The following is a 15072-nucleotide window of genomic DNA, read 5'->3' as shown; positions in this document are numbered from 1 at the left end:
TCGTCTATCGCTAGTTACTACTTTTCCCCACCTCTCGAGCAAATTAAGAATTCCATCTCTAAAAAATGTCACGTCTTTTACGGTGATCCAGGTTTGGAATCAATTTTCGATTTCCGCGAAAGAAGTAAACTCATGACCTGCCAAATCATGCTGCATCTGTTGGAAAAACCAGTTATCAGAAAGAGCAATGTCAGGATAAAATGGCGGGTGCGGCAAAATGTCTCTCTTAAGCGTTATCAAATATTTTTTCACGACTCTTGCGAGATGAGGTCGAGCGTTGCCATGCAGGAGAATAACTGTATCATGTCTTTGCTTGTATTCCGGTCGTTCTTCTCGTAATGCACAGCTCAAACGCATCAATGCTGCCTATACCAATTGCCCGTTATAGTGTCGCATGGTTGTAGTAGCATAGTACACAACACCGTTTTAGTCCCATCAGAGGCACAACATGACCTTCAAACCATGAATATTCGGCTTTGGTGTTGATGTTGAAGTTAATGCAATAATTGACCGGGCATATCGCTTCAACAATATAACTTTACGTTTGATTCCACTTTTTAAGTTCTGTTTGAAGTCTGAAACCAATTTCTGTTTTTAGCGAAATCTTCCTCATTATTTGACTCTGTTTTAGGTTTCTCAAGGTTTCGTTTCACAATGGTCCAATAACTTTCAATTGAACAAAGCTATGAGGATTGCAGTCCTGTGGTGCAATATTGATATTGTTTCCTATATACCACTACTGAGCTGCTTTACAATAATGGCAAGACGCCAAATCAAGCCGAAAAATCCAGAGCTCGTATGCTTTCAGATGAATGGAAATAGTCGTTTTTAAAAACGCTCGTTGACGTAAACTTCTTGATTAATCGTACCAGTAGCGTGTTACATTTTTGCTTTTCTAATATAGAAAGGCTGAGTAATCACCGTGAAAACCTACTTTGGGACAACTAATCCCCGGTTTCTGGTTCCGAAAGCACCGACAAGAGTGAAGAAGGGTCTCAAAACGGAACACACTTCGATTCCTCAGCTAAACTGATTTTAACACAGCTTGATTCAATTTTAATTCAAGGTCATAAAAGATACTGTGCAATTTTATCCAGATCCGACTTGTGGTTCCGAAATTATAGGGCGATGAGTGTTGAAACTTTCAAACCGTCATACAAAATGACGATGCAAAACCGGTGGTATTTTCTCGCGATATTTATGAAATTTCAACAGCTGCTGTGTAGTAATATTGTCAATGGAAACAGTCAATAATATTTACACACATGCTGTAATTACAAATGATTATATTGATAATAATAACAAAATTAAAAAACCAATCATAAAGAATGTTTCATGATGCTATTTGAAAAATATGAATCCTTATTTTACTTGAATTGCATTTACAGCAGTAACAAGAGCACAGGTTTTCGTTTTTTGGTTAGTTGGCTCAATCGTAAAAGTGCATGAGATGTAAATCAGTCAGCTTCAATTCAACAAAAGTCTTTGTCTTTATAATCAACATTTGAATGGAATTTTTTCGCTGAATCTATTATATGTAGGTCAAAATACCTAATTGTCATAAAATTTACGTCACAGATAAAAACGAAATTTTCAAATCAAATTTTACAACTATTTGAGCTCGTAAGCCTGCACGGAAAGACCGAAATTAGCATTTTGGCGAAAAAATTAGTTGATTTTCTGATTTTAGTTAGTTATTTTTTGAGACAACTAAAAAAATCTTACTTTTGCTAATTTAGATTTTTTAATTCTAATTTTCTTAATAATAATAAAATATTCGTTGAAATGGTTATTTTTTTTGTTGAATTCACCAATTAAACGTGCTGTCATTTCTTAGCTAAGGCACGCTTCATATCAATTCAACTAATTTTTTAGTTGAATTAGAGAAATAAAACGTTGTTTTCAACCATCATAAATGGTTGAATTGGTTTCTGCAATTAGCAGCTATATGGCGCTCGTTAACACCGTAATGACTACTAGCCACTAGATGGCACACTACTACCGAAAAAAATTTCAGTCGCGGTTATCTTTTCTATATTGGTAGGTATAAATACGATGTTGTATTGGAGAAAAAGACATAAGCGAAACATAAACTTCTTTTTGAAAATTTTACTTCTAAATCGCTGTTTTCTTCATTCGACTTCGCGAAATCGACTCTCTCAGTGAAAACTTTGAGCACTCGGAAAACAAAAACCGAATACAAATAGTACACCGGAGAAGATACAAAAAAACATCATTTGACGTGTACAATTAGAGTGCAACATTCGAAACTCACTTCACTGTTTCGCGTAAAAAACATTATTACCCACAATCGCTTTAACTGCGCACAAATTCTGAATAAATACACTTTCCACTAACAGTTTACGTCATTTTTACATATCGGTTTAGAAAATTATATAGGGATATATCGTAACACATGCGAAAAACATCTAAACAATTTGCGAGCAGTTTCAACACGACTGTCCCTTTTAGCTTTTTAATGGATTGTTTTGCTTTGACACTGCTGTCCTTCAGTAATGACGGTGATAGATAAATAGAATCAAAGTTTCTGATTTTAATAACGAAATTAGTTGTCAATGAGAATTTCGTGTTGGATTGAGATATTGCTGGTTTGTGTCCAGAATATTCGCCAACTAAACACTTTCTCTAAAAATAAGAGTTTTTTTCAGCACAGTAAATTCTAAATTTTAACTAATTTTATAGTTATTTTGGAAATTTTGTTGTTAAAATCAACTAATTCAAAAACAGTAATACGAATTAGGCGCAGAGCTAATTTCGGTCGTTCCGTGTGGTTTTTTAATAATCGCAAAAACTCTTTACGACTGTGATGATATCCAAGTTCCGGTTCTGGAAATAAATTGTCAAAAACTCTATCGGAACTTGCATTGGTTGCTCATGAAATGTTAATGAGAAAGGTCATTAAACCACTAGGTGGATTGAAACAGGTTTTTATATTTCAAAATATTTTAAAAGTAGAACCAATCGTTAATTATATCTATAGTCTTATTTGTTGAATAATCAATTCATTCTAATTCTGTTCTGCATCGATGAGGGTTTTTAATCAAATATTCAATTATTAGGGGACGGGTATAGCGTGATGGATAAGTCGATGCCTTTCACGCAGCCCACCTGGGTTCGATTCCCAACCCCGCACATAGGGTCAGGAAACTTTTCTGGCCCGAAGAGGCGAATGACCTCAAGGTTAAAACCTCTATAATCTAAACAAAAAAAAAATTAAAATTAGGTCTATTTCATAGTACCATCGATTTACATGTCGAGTAAATTTCATTTTTTCTGTGCATAACGCGGCCCCTGATTGCCGATCAAGAGTCAACCGATTCTCGAATCGTTTCCAAATACTACTACTGAACAAGAGGTTCCGAGTGATTTTGTCAAAAGCGACATTTAGGGATTTTTCTCATTTGATGTAGATTTTTTATGTACTGTTCTTTCTAACCATTTTTTTAAAACAATGCTTTTGTGTCAGAAAACCGTAAGTCAAATTGTTCACATACAGTGATGTTGCTTTGGCGGTGTTGAATACATCTTTATATTGATTAATAGAAAAATGTGACTGATAAACTATGGTTTGATTTAGCTGTGCACATATCTTGTATGGAATGAAATTATTCATTTTTTACTGTGTGAAAAATCAAGACAAACAAGAGAAAATTGATAGAATTTTTAATAAAGTATTTACTCAATAAAAATGAATAAGTTCATAGTTCCACTCAAGCGCAGAGAAGATTCCTAACGATATCAGTTGAACTATCATTATTATTTATCAATCGATGAAAATGTGCTACATTATAAATATTTTTTTAAAATTATTATCTATTCGAATATGAGTTAAAATTAAATTATTAAGATTTAAATTGGGTGTTCAGCCACAAGTGGTGACTTTTCAGCCCTATTATATACATGATTTGGTTATTACCTTGACGACATCATTTGCTTCCGCAATTCTATGATTTTTGTGTGGGGAAAATTGTAAACCTACTTGTATTGTGTAATGGGAAAAAGGAACTTATATACTACCTTACTAACTAATACAGAGAGCGCATCAATTCAATTGAAGATTGCATCGATTTTTGTCGAAATTTGCTTATAATATTATGTGACATTACATCTAATGCTTCGTTGGAAAGTCTGAATATTTGTGAGTCTATGTAACTGATTTGTACTAAACCAGGGAGGACGCTTCAAAATCATTTTCAGAATTTTATTTTGAATTTTTTGAAGCGACAACTTGACCAAATTGGTACTGCATAAAATCTGAAAATTTGTTTATAAATCAATAATTTGTTTTTAGACGGAGCTGAGAGTTGATTATGAAGGAGGATATAAACATTTAATATATTTATTACACTTTGCCTGGATTCCTTCAATATGAGTGAAGTGAGTGAAAGTTAGTTTTTTGTCATACGTTAAACCTAAGTATTTTGCTTCATCAGACCATGTCAATTCAAAGCCATTCAATTTGAGAATGTGATTATTGTTTGGTTTGAGAAAAGAAACTCTTGGCTTATGAGGATTTAATTTTCCATTTTGACAGATAATCACTGAAAATATTTAAGCTTCTTTGTAGGCAACTGCAGATCACTCTTAGATTTCTACCTGCGGCGAACAGACGTGTGTCGTCACAGAATAGCGATTTCTGACAACCAACGGGTAGATCAGAAGTGAAAATATTATACAAGATTGGAGCTGCGGAACACCTGCTCGATCGGGTAGCAATTCAAATTTACAATTCTGATAGCTAACCTGAAGAGTACGATCAGTTAAATAATTTTGAATTATTTTGATCAAATAAATAGGAAACTGGAAATCTGACATTTTTGCTATTAAACCTTTGTGCCAAACACTGTCGAATGCTTTTTCTATGTCTAAAAGAGCGACTCCAGTGGATAACGCAGAAGATTTATTTGCTTTTATCATGTTCGTTACTCTTACAAGTTGATGAGTAGTTGAATGTTCTTGACGAAATCCAAACTGCTCTGGTAAAAAAAATGCATTCTTATTTATATGAGACAACAAAATATTTCTTTCAAAAAGTTTACTGATAGAAGAAAGTAAACTAATTGGTCGATAACTTTATGCTTCTGCTGGCTTTTTATCAGGTTTGAGGATAGGATTTACTTTAACGATTTTAGTTCTTTTTGGGAAGTAAGCTAATGAAAAACACTTGTTGAAAATTTTAACCAGGAGTCTCAAGGCAACACCGGGAAGATTTTTGATAAGAATATTAAAAATTCCATCATTACCAGGAGCCTTCATGTTTTTAAGTTTCTCAACATTTCACGGAACGACCGGAATCAGCATTTTCGCGAAAAATTTAGTTGATTTGCTGATTTTAGTTAGTTATTTTTTGAGACAACTAAAAAAATCTTACTTTTGCTGATTTAGATTTTTTATACTCATTCCCTTAATAATAATAAAATATTTGTTGAAATGACTATTTTTTTTAGTTGAATTCACAAATTAAACGTGCTGTCATTTCTTAGCTAAGGCACATTTCATTTCCAATCAACTAATTTTTTAGTTGAATTAAAGAAATATAATGTTGTTTTCAACCAATATGAATGGTTGAATTGGCTTCTGCAATCTGCAGCTATATGGCGCCCTGTCACCGAAACGGTAACACCGCAATGACTACTAGCCACTAGATGGCACACTACTGCCGAAAAATTTTCAGACGCGGTTGTCTTTTCTATATTGGCAGGTATAAATACGATGTTGTATTGGAGAAAAAGACGTAAACGAAACGTAAACATCGTTTTGAATTTTTTTCTTCTTAATCACTGTTTTCTTCATTCTCACTGAAAACTTTGAGCACTCGGAAAACAAAAACCGAATACAAATAGTATACCGGACGGCGCAGCTCGGAAGGTTTGAAGATACAAAAAAACTTCATCACAATTAGAGTGGAACATTCGAAATTCACTTGACTGTTCCGCGTAAAAACATTATTACGCACAATCGCTTCAAGTGCGCACAAATTCTGAATAAATACGATTTCCACTAACACTTTACGACATTTTTACATATCGGTTTAGAAATTTAAATAAAGATATATCGAACACATGCGAAAAACATCAAAACAATTTTCAAGCAGTTTCAATAAGATTGTCCTTTTTAGCTTTTTAATGGATTGTTTTGCTTTGACACTTCTCATGAGTTTTTGGCTAATAAACCTGTTAATAATACCCATTTCAGTTTTGGTTTCTTTGTGCTGTCCTTCAGTAATGATGGTGATAGATAAATAGAAACAAATTTTCTGATTTTAATAACAAAATTAGTTGTCAATGAGAATTTCGTGTTGGATTGAAATATTGCTGGTTTGTGTCCAGGATATTCACCAACTAAACACATTCTCTAAAAATAAGAGTTTTTTCAGCAAAGTAAATTCTCAATTTTAACTAATTTTATAGTTATTTTGGAAATTTTGTTGTTAAAATCAACTAATTCAAAAACAGTAATACGAATTAGGCGCAGAGCTAATTTCGGTCGTTCCGTGTTGATTTAGGTAATTTCTTCAAAATTCGTCCCATTAATGTCATCTTGTAATAACACTTGAGTTGAAATATGATCATATTTCAGTGAGACTTCATTTTCAATAGGACGCACAACGTTCAAATTAAAATTGTCGACACTCTCCAACTGATGAGCATGTTTTTGAGCTTTTTCGCAATTTGTAAGAAATATTCGATTTCCTTCTTTGAGAGCAGGAATTGGTTTCTGAGGTTTCTTGAGAACCTTAGAAAGTTTCCAGAAAGGTTTAGAATATGGTTTAATTTGTTCAACTTCTTTAGCGAAATTTTCATTTCGCAAAAGAGTAAATCTATGTTTAATTTCTTTTTGTAAATCCTTAACTATGTTTTTCATAATAGGATCACAAGAACGTTGATATTGTCGTCGACGAACATTCTTCAACCGAATGAGCAGTTGAAGATTGTCATCGATGATAGAAGAATTTAATTTAGTTTGAGCTTTGGGAACTGAAAAATTTCTAGCTTCGATAATGTAATGATTCAAATTATCTATTGCTGTGTCGATGTCCGCAGAATTTTCTAAAATAATTTCATGATCCACATGATTTTCAATGTGAGATCTGTATTCAAACCAATTAGCTCTATGGTAGTTGAATATAGAACTAATTGGATTAATTAAAGCTTCGTTGGAAAGTCTGGATGTTACAGGAAGATGATCTGAGTCAAAGTCAGCATGTGTACTCGGTTCACTACAAATGGGTCTTTGATTTATTAGAACCAGATCAATTGTAGAGGGATTTTTCACGGAAGAGAAGCAAGTCGGATTACTGGGATGAAGAACAGTGAAGTAACCAGCTGAGAGTTGATTATGAAGTATTTTACCATTACTGTTATTTTGCCTACAATTCCACTGGACATGCTTAGCATTTAAGTCCCCTGTTACGAAAAATTTCGGTCGATATCTTGAGAGCTTTTGCAAATCGCCTTTAAAGAAATTTAATTGTTCGCCGGTGCATTGCAATGGCAAATATGCTCCAGCGATGAAATAAATTCCATGAATGGTTTCAACTTCAATTCCCAAGCTTTCAATAACTTTAGTATTGAAAGAAGGTAAAATTCGATGTTTAATTTGCCGTTGGACAAAAATGGTAACTCCACCACCCATTCCAGTAAACCTGTCAAATCGATGAACCACAGAATGTGGAATGTTTTTCAATTTGACATTTGGTTTAAGAAATGTTTTTGTCACAATGGCAATATGAATTTTGTGAACTTTGAGAAAATTATAAAATTTATCTTCACTCGATTTTAAAGATCGAGCATTCTAATTTAAAATATTAAGATACATATTTAACATCACTGTTAAATTTAAAATTATATTATTATTTGAAAATTACCATCCAACTTGAAATGCTTAAAAAAGTGATGAAGTCGAATTCATTCGAACGATCATTAGAAAAAGTTGACCTTGTAGGTTGATCATTTTATGTTCCGTTATGTCGCCTAAATCGATTTCGTTTAAGGAACCGAATGGCATTAAAGGAATATTGGTAGGTCTACCTGTTACGCTAGTGAAATTGCTATTAACGCTATTAACGATTTTTTTCGTTAGAAGACGAACTGGAAGGCATTCCTGTTTTTTGTTTATTTATATTAGAAGAATTAAGTGGTAGTTGTCTACCTGTTACAAAAGGGTAACTGTCATTAGAAGAAGATGATGACGTGGTCGATCTACCTGTCATTAAATTGTTTTCATTAGAAGACGAATTGGAAGGCGTACCTGGTTTTTGTTTTAAATTCGAAGAAATATGTGCCTTAGAAGTATTAGCCGTGGCATTTGTATCGTTTTTTTGATTTTCAGGTATGTTTTGTAAATGTAAGGTTATAGATTTGACTTGTTGTCTAAGCGAACGAGCGTTTAAAATTTCTTCCCTGACTGGACATTTCGAATAATTGGGTTTATGGTTTCCATCGCAATTTGAACATGAAAATTTATCAGTGGTTTAATTCATTAAACATACGTCTTTCGAATGCGATTTACCACAATTCAAACACCGTATGTGTATATGACAGTTTATGGTACTATGGCCGAAACCTTGGCAACGACGACATTGCGTTAAGTTTGCAATACCATTATGCCGTTTATAATGTTCCCAATGAATTTTAATGTGGGAAATGAAAAGTACTTTTTCTAAAGTTTTCAAATTGTTTACATCACTACGATTGAAGTGTATTAGGTGAAGTTCATGGGAAATTCCATAGCGTGGTTTAGAAGTACCATTCGCTCTTTTTTCAAAACTATTACTTGGGAAGGGGCAAAACCAAGCAATTCTTTTAGTTCATTTTCAATTTCATCAGTACTTTGATCATTTGATAAGCCTTTCAAGACATCCTTGAAGGGTCTGTCTGATTTTACATCATATGAATAAAATTTATGAAGTTTCTCGGACAAATATCGAATAAGACGTTCGTAATCTTCCAATCCATCAACCAAGAATCAATATTCTCCTCTTCTTCCGATTTGAAATTATACTTTTACTTCCGGGAGAAAAGTGAAAGCTCAGTACGGAATGCTTTGAAGTCAGAAATCATCACCGTCACTGGTGGCATAAATTGTTGTTTCTTCCCAGAACGACAAGCGTTCATTTTGGGAATTTTCGAAGAATTTTCTTTTATGTCGCTACAATCAGATTCAGGAAGAATATCGTAAATATTGTTAGACGGCATAGGTTCAACGGAGGGGAAGTCCGTCCGTTGTCTTTTATTTTTACATTCAGATTCTATAAGATCGTCAATGTTATTAGGAAAATTTTGAATAACGGATTGTAATTTCTTCCGTGTTGAATTATTTTTAGCTTTTGGCTTGTTGCCTTTCCGGTTGGACACAGGCATTTTCTAGGCTAAATTAGTCTTCGATTAGACTCCTAGTTTGGATAAGTCTTAATAAAGACTGATTAGCTCGAAGAATAATTCTTTGAATGGCTAGCCTTAAAAAGGCTGATTAATTTCTTAGTCTTAAAAAAGACTGATTATATTAGAATCTCACTCTTTGTATAGCCTTGAGAAAGGCTGACTAATTGTTAGTCTTCAAAAAGACTGTTAGTGATTCTGGTAACCTTGAAAAAGACTTACACATTGAATCAATGAAATTCTAGGTAGCCAGAAAAGATTTCCAGGAGCCAAGAGCTATTCGCGTGCGACTAGCAAATTCTTGAGGAGCCAAACGAATACTCAAATTCTCAAATTCCTGGTACCATGATTAGGAAATTATTAAAATCATGATACGTGTCTCATGAGATCATCATATTATGAGCAAAATAAAACGTAAATAATAATATTATGAGTGTTGTTCGCCAAGATTTGAATTTGGCTAATATCGTACAATTTTATATCAAGAGCCCAAATGTATGAAATATTTTATATCGTTAGCACACATTATCAGTTCAGAATTAGTTCCGAATAAAATCCGATTCCATGTGGAATTTAGTAAGAAATTCGAAACAATGCAGACTCCAGTACGACAACCGATTTCGAATGAATTTCCCCACTGTTTGGTTTGGAAATTTCTCGGGAATTGAGTGAATTATAAAGATTTTAATCTTCGAGTCTCGCGGCTAAAGAACTGGTAAGTAACCAGTTTTATTTATAATAAACTGTTGAAAATTGCTTGCATTAGTAATATTCATAAAGTGAGCGAAAATGCAATGTCATTTATAATGTCACTGTCAGTCGGATTGTTCGAGCACTCAGAAACGAGCGATCGAGTAAGAATTCATTTTTCAGTCCATCTTTGAGACAATGTGAAAGGAAATGTCCTAAGGAACCGTTCATAAATCTCTAAACCCCGTAACCAGAAATCTGGTGCTCCCGAACCCTACCCTTGTAAACTTTCGTAGACTGTTTTCAACAACTCTTCTCTTTAGTCGGTTTTGTAGTGTGTCTTTTTTGGTTACTGATAAGTAAAACTGATATCTTGACGAAATATCATTTTATGTTAGATCTTGATCAAAAGCAAATACAAAATGCAGAAGAAGACAACACAATAAATTTCAATGTATTTGGAGAACTCATTTATATTTAGGCGTCAAATGAATTTAATACTTGTTGGGTATACATTCAATAAAGTACCTGATCAAATTTATATGCCATTAAAAATGTCCAAAACTACGTCCTTCTCATCTACTATTTTGGTGAGTAAACTCACTTGTGACATTTTTATTATTCTCTTGTTGACGGAAATAAATCCATTATCGAGTACGGGGTTTCACTCGTTACTACAGAGCGTGTTTGGGTCACATACCCACCATGAGTTTGTTATAATTTTCCCAGCTCCTCGTACGAGTATAGCGATATTACATTATGAAGAGGACTAATTCATCTAGCGGAGAGAAATACTATTCGAATTTAAATTCACGTTTATAAAACGAAAATGCAAAGTAGGAATTAAACAGGAAACAATTTAAGGAACATTTATAACATCAATATAATATTGTTAGTGCATCATTGGCATTTTGTTTTTAATGCTAGAGCGCACAGTCTTTCCTTAACACAAGAAAAGTGTAGGCCTGCACTTCGAACTTAGCATTATATATACTAACCTATGAGTGTGTGGCTTTGTCACACGAAACCAAATCGTTAGCAGAACATTTTTGTCTTCGTTGACTTCAAGTCCGACGTTTACCACTACTAAATAAATGTGCGAATACGTAGGTTCTACTGACATCGATTTCTGGCTGGTGTCGGACTTTCGTAGCAGGAAACACGGTACGAAATGATGTATAAATAAAATTTTTGAATTGTTTTCAAATATCTGAGAGTGGAATCTGTCGCGTTCCTGTGAGCGACGGTGGAGTTCAGTATGCCAAAGGGTTTCCTAGGTGCCGGGAGTAGCCACACGCGTTCATTTATTATTCAAATGGAGTGTATCGGTCGTCGGTGAGTCGCTAGTGGAGTTTTCCGGTACATATTTGGCTACATGGTCGACGCAAATCAGCGTGGAAAGTTCGCGTACTGCAATGGGTTTGTTAGAAGCGCGTTACTAACATCAAAGCACGAAATAGTGATTTGTTCGCTTGCGTACCGTGATGCATAGGATGTGGCATTGACAGCCCGCCAGGACGAACGGGTTGAATGAACTGGTGTGAGTGTAAGTTGCGTCAAATAGGGTAGGAGATTTTTGTGCTTCTTTTCGTTAAAATTAATATGAAAATGTAAATTTTTCAATGTTGAAGTGTAGAAGTAATTGTAATATTGTAATCATTTTTTCTCATATTACATAAAATTCATGCTTTATGAATAATATATTGTTGAAGTTTTTTGTACATGTATTATTTATTACAATATGAATTAAATTTGAATTGCTACGATAAGTGATGATGATGGTCCCACCTCATACCCCTACAAAGGTGTGAGCAGAACGAGTTATCTAAATGATAATCAAAAATCCATCATCATCATACCGAACATAGTAACTTGATACGTCTCACAATAAGTTGCTACATGATTTGGTTATTACCAATAAGACATCATTTGCTTTCGCAATTCAGGGATTTTATTCGTAGATAAGTCTACTCATGTGTAATGGGGGAAAGGATAAAATAACTTACTCATACAAAGAGCGAATAGATTCAATTCATTATTGCATCGATTTTTGTCGGAATTACTTGAGTGAAGTTAATCAAATGAACTGTTTACCGAAAATACTGAATTTCAAACAAGAGATATGAATACAATGATAATGATAATATTTTTTGATATGTGATACACATTTTTCAGATTAAATTCCGATTTTAATTAACACTAACGAGAATTACTTTGAACATGCTGCTCTTGTTCAATTATTTCTTACGTTACATCCACGTGTGTAGTACTTTCCGGAACATGAGTTCATTCAAAAACACCTGGTGGGCGATAATGCTACTGTAGTATGCATCTCTGCAAATCTGTAGATTTCTAAAATTTGCTGCAGGCATGATTTTGTTGCAGACATTTGCAAATCTAGATTTTTCCAGACATTGCTCAGTTATTTTCCCAGTGAATTTTGTCGAGTCGCTTCGGTTCAATCATCGGCCACGATATTGGTCCGATTGCAACGCAACGATCATCGCCGTCATTGGATAATTTTGCACCATTTGCATCAACCGTGTGAACTTAAAAACGCATTGTCATTATCAGGTCGATGTCGTCCCGATGGCGAGCTGTAGAGTATCATCAAAGACTTCATATTAACAAGATATCAAGCTCTCACATTTCACGAACAAATCCTTGGCAACATCCTTTGTCGAGCATGGCGCCCTCATGCGAGCCCGCATAGATTCTTTTACATGCAAGTAGGCGAGAGAAATATCAAATTCGTCACGATAATAAAAGCATCGTGCATAACCCTCGACATCTTAGAGCTTAAGCAGTGTGCCTTCAAAATTATGAAGATAAAAAACGCACTGCGCACCCATACAATCGACATGATATGTTCAATGTGATGCCGTGCGATGGCGTTGCTGAACTGAAGATTGATATCATTCCAATCTTACAGGGCCTGGTATCAGCCCCCTCCTTGTTTTGCTATCTTCTTCACTCTTATGCTCTAGCAAGACACAGTGTAACCGTAAATGTTGTACGAAATGCAATCGTAAGCTTCGGTTCATCCGATGTTCGAATTTACTGGGTTACAAACCAAATCGACAATCTTTCGAATTTAGTTTGAGCATTTTTATTTGATTGATCAGGACTGAAGATATTGTACACATCAAATCATACATATAGATGTAGAATTCGCTCAAACTTTGGAAAAACTTTTCCGAGGGCCGAGTTTCATATACCAGATCGACGAACTAAGTAAATTTCTGTGAGTGTGTGCAAAATAAAGAAGCGTTGATCTCAGAGACGACTGGACCGATTTCGACCAAACTAGTTGCAAATGAAAGGTCTTCTTGAAAGTATGTACGGCATTGTCTTCCTGAAAGTATGTACGGATATTTTAATGTAGTCGATTTTTCCACCATATCCTAACAGCAGAGGTTTTGGACGAAGCACGATGAGATGGCGCTTGGAATCAAAATTAGGCACAATTCGGTTCTGAATATTGATGCAGAAAACACGTGGATCGATAAAAATGTATTATCATTGCTATTTCTATTCGATGCTTTTATCAAACTTCTGCACAGATTGTCGTGCAGTGCAGCTGAATTTTCAGTATCGGTAAACGTTAAATTGAACATCCTGACTTGTTCATCATTCATTATCCTCGTTCGATGAAATAATGATATAATGTGATAAATACAGATCATATTATGGATCATCGATATGGATCCTGTAAATTGTGTGATCATCAGACATTTTGCTTGAGAGCTGAAATATAAACTCTACACACTGAATTTTACTTAGTAATTATTAAATCTTTTGACGAGTTTTCAACAGATGAACTGCTGAAAATGTTAATTCTATCGATAGATCATCGGAAAACAACATTTGATGGCAGCGCAATAATCAATCGTCAATTTTTTTCTAACCGTCATATTTTTTTTGTTTAAATTATAGTGGTTTTATCCTTGAGGTCATTCGCCTCTTCGGGCCAGAAAAGTTTCCTGACCCTATGTGCGGGGTTGGGAATCGAACCCAGGTGGGCTGCGTGTCATATTTTGTATCAATAGATCAGCAACCAAATTGAAAATATATATACAGGAAAATATGCTTACCTTCAGGTTATTGCAGAAATTACAACAAATTGAGCGTTTCATGTATAGTTTCGTTGATGAAACACTTTTTTTTTCTTTTTCACTATTAAAAATAAATCAACTTGACAGTTATGATTCTTATCTATGTAGTCAGCAATGTTAAATGAAATTCTCCATTATTATCAATTGATTCACTGAAAATTACTAAAACATTTACAAAAATCCGGTAATTTATTGACAGACGACTGTGAATAAGATTAATTTTGCAAGACATTCAATGATAATAATGTTTTAGTATTTATAACCGCAACATAAAAAAGGTAATTCAATCTGTTTTCCATTATGTTTGTATCGAAAAAAAATTAAGACTGTCTACAACAATTCTGAAGCGAGCTATAACAACTCTGAATATAGAATTGTTTTTGCTTTTTTTATATACAAAGGCTGCACGTGCAAAAATATATTCACTTGATTTTGTCGAAGGTGGTTGAACCGATTTTCACAAACTTAGATTCATATGACATGGTGATATGTGCACTGCACGAATATGTACTCAATCTTCTCAGAGAGGGCTGAGCCAGCATTCACAAACTTAGTGAATCTAATCTACGATCCCATAGAACGCTATTGAATTTTACCTGGATATGATGTCAGGCTCCGGAATAATTGGGTGATAAGCGTAAAATTTTAAATTAAAGAGCGTGTTTCAATACATGACATTGAAACAACTTACTAACTCCTCTGAACTAATTGCGAAATTTTCGAATTGTGCAGATATGATCAGTTGAAAGCAAAACATTGATTTCGGTTTTATCGGTTCCTGGTAATGGAAGTTCCGAAAATATTGGTCAAAATTCCAAAAAGGAGCTCACTTGATTTTCACAGAAATTGCTAAACCAATTTTTACA

The 15072-nt window shown here is 34.2% G+C and overlaps 1 protein-coding gene across 4 annotated transcripts in view; it reads left to right on the top strand.

Moving 5' to 3' along the window:
• The window catches only part of LOC131438842 (F-box/LRR-repeat protein 16), a 105346-nt gene that overhangs the window by 1970 nt on the left and 88304 nt on the right, over nt 1-15072 (top strand). Inside the window, exon 1 of one of the 4 annotated variants that reach the window (XM_058609176.1) lies at nt 11126-11255. The exons of 1 other annotated variant lie outside the window; for it this stretch is intronic. The gene's annotated coding sequence lies outside the window, so the exon portion shown is untranslated. Of the gene's footprint in view, nt 1-11125; nt 11256-11316; nt 11638-15072 lie in introns of those variants that run through there. 2 more of the 4 variants (XM_058609175.1, XM_058609174.1) reach the window with 2 other exon arrangements.

The sequence above is a fragment of the Malaya genurostris genome, chromosome 3, assembly GCF_030247185.1.
Source record: "Malaya genurostris strain Urasoe2022 chromosome 3, Malgen_1.1, whole genome shotgun sequence".
In the NCBI taxonomy this organism is placed as follows: domain Eukaryota; kingdom Metazoa; phylum Arthropoda; class Insecta; order Diptera; family Culicidae; genus Malaya; species Malaya genurostris.
The sequence above is the reverse complement of the archived record's forward strand: the minus strand, read 5'-3'. Positions and strand labels throughout refer to the sequence as shown.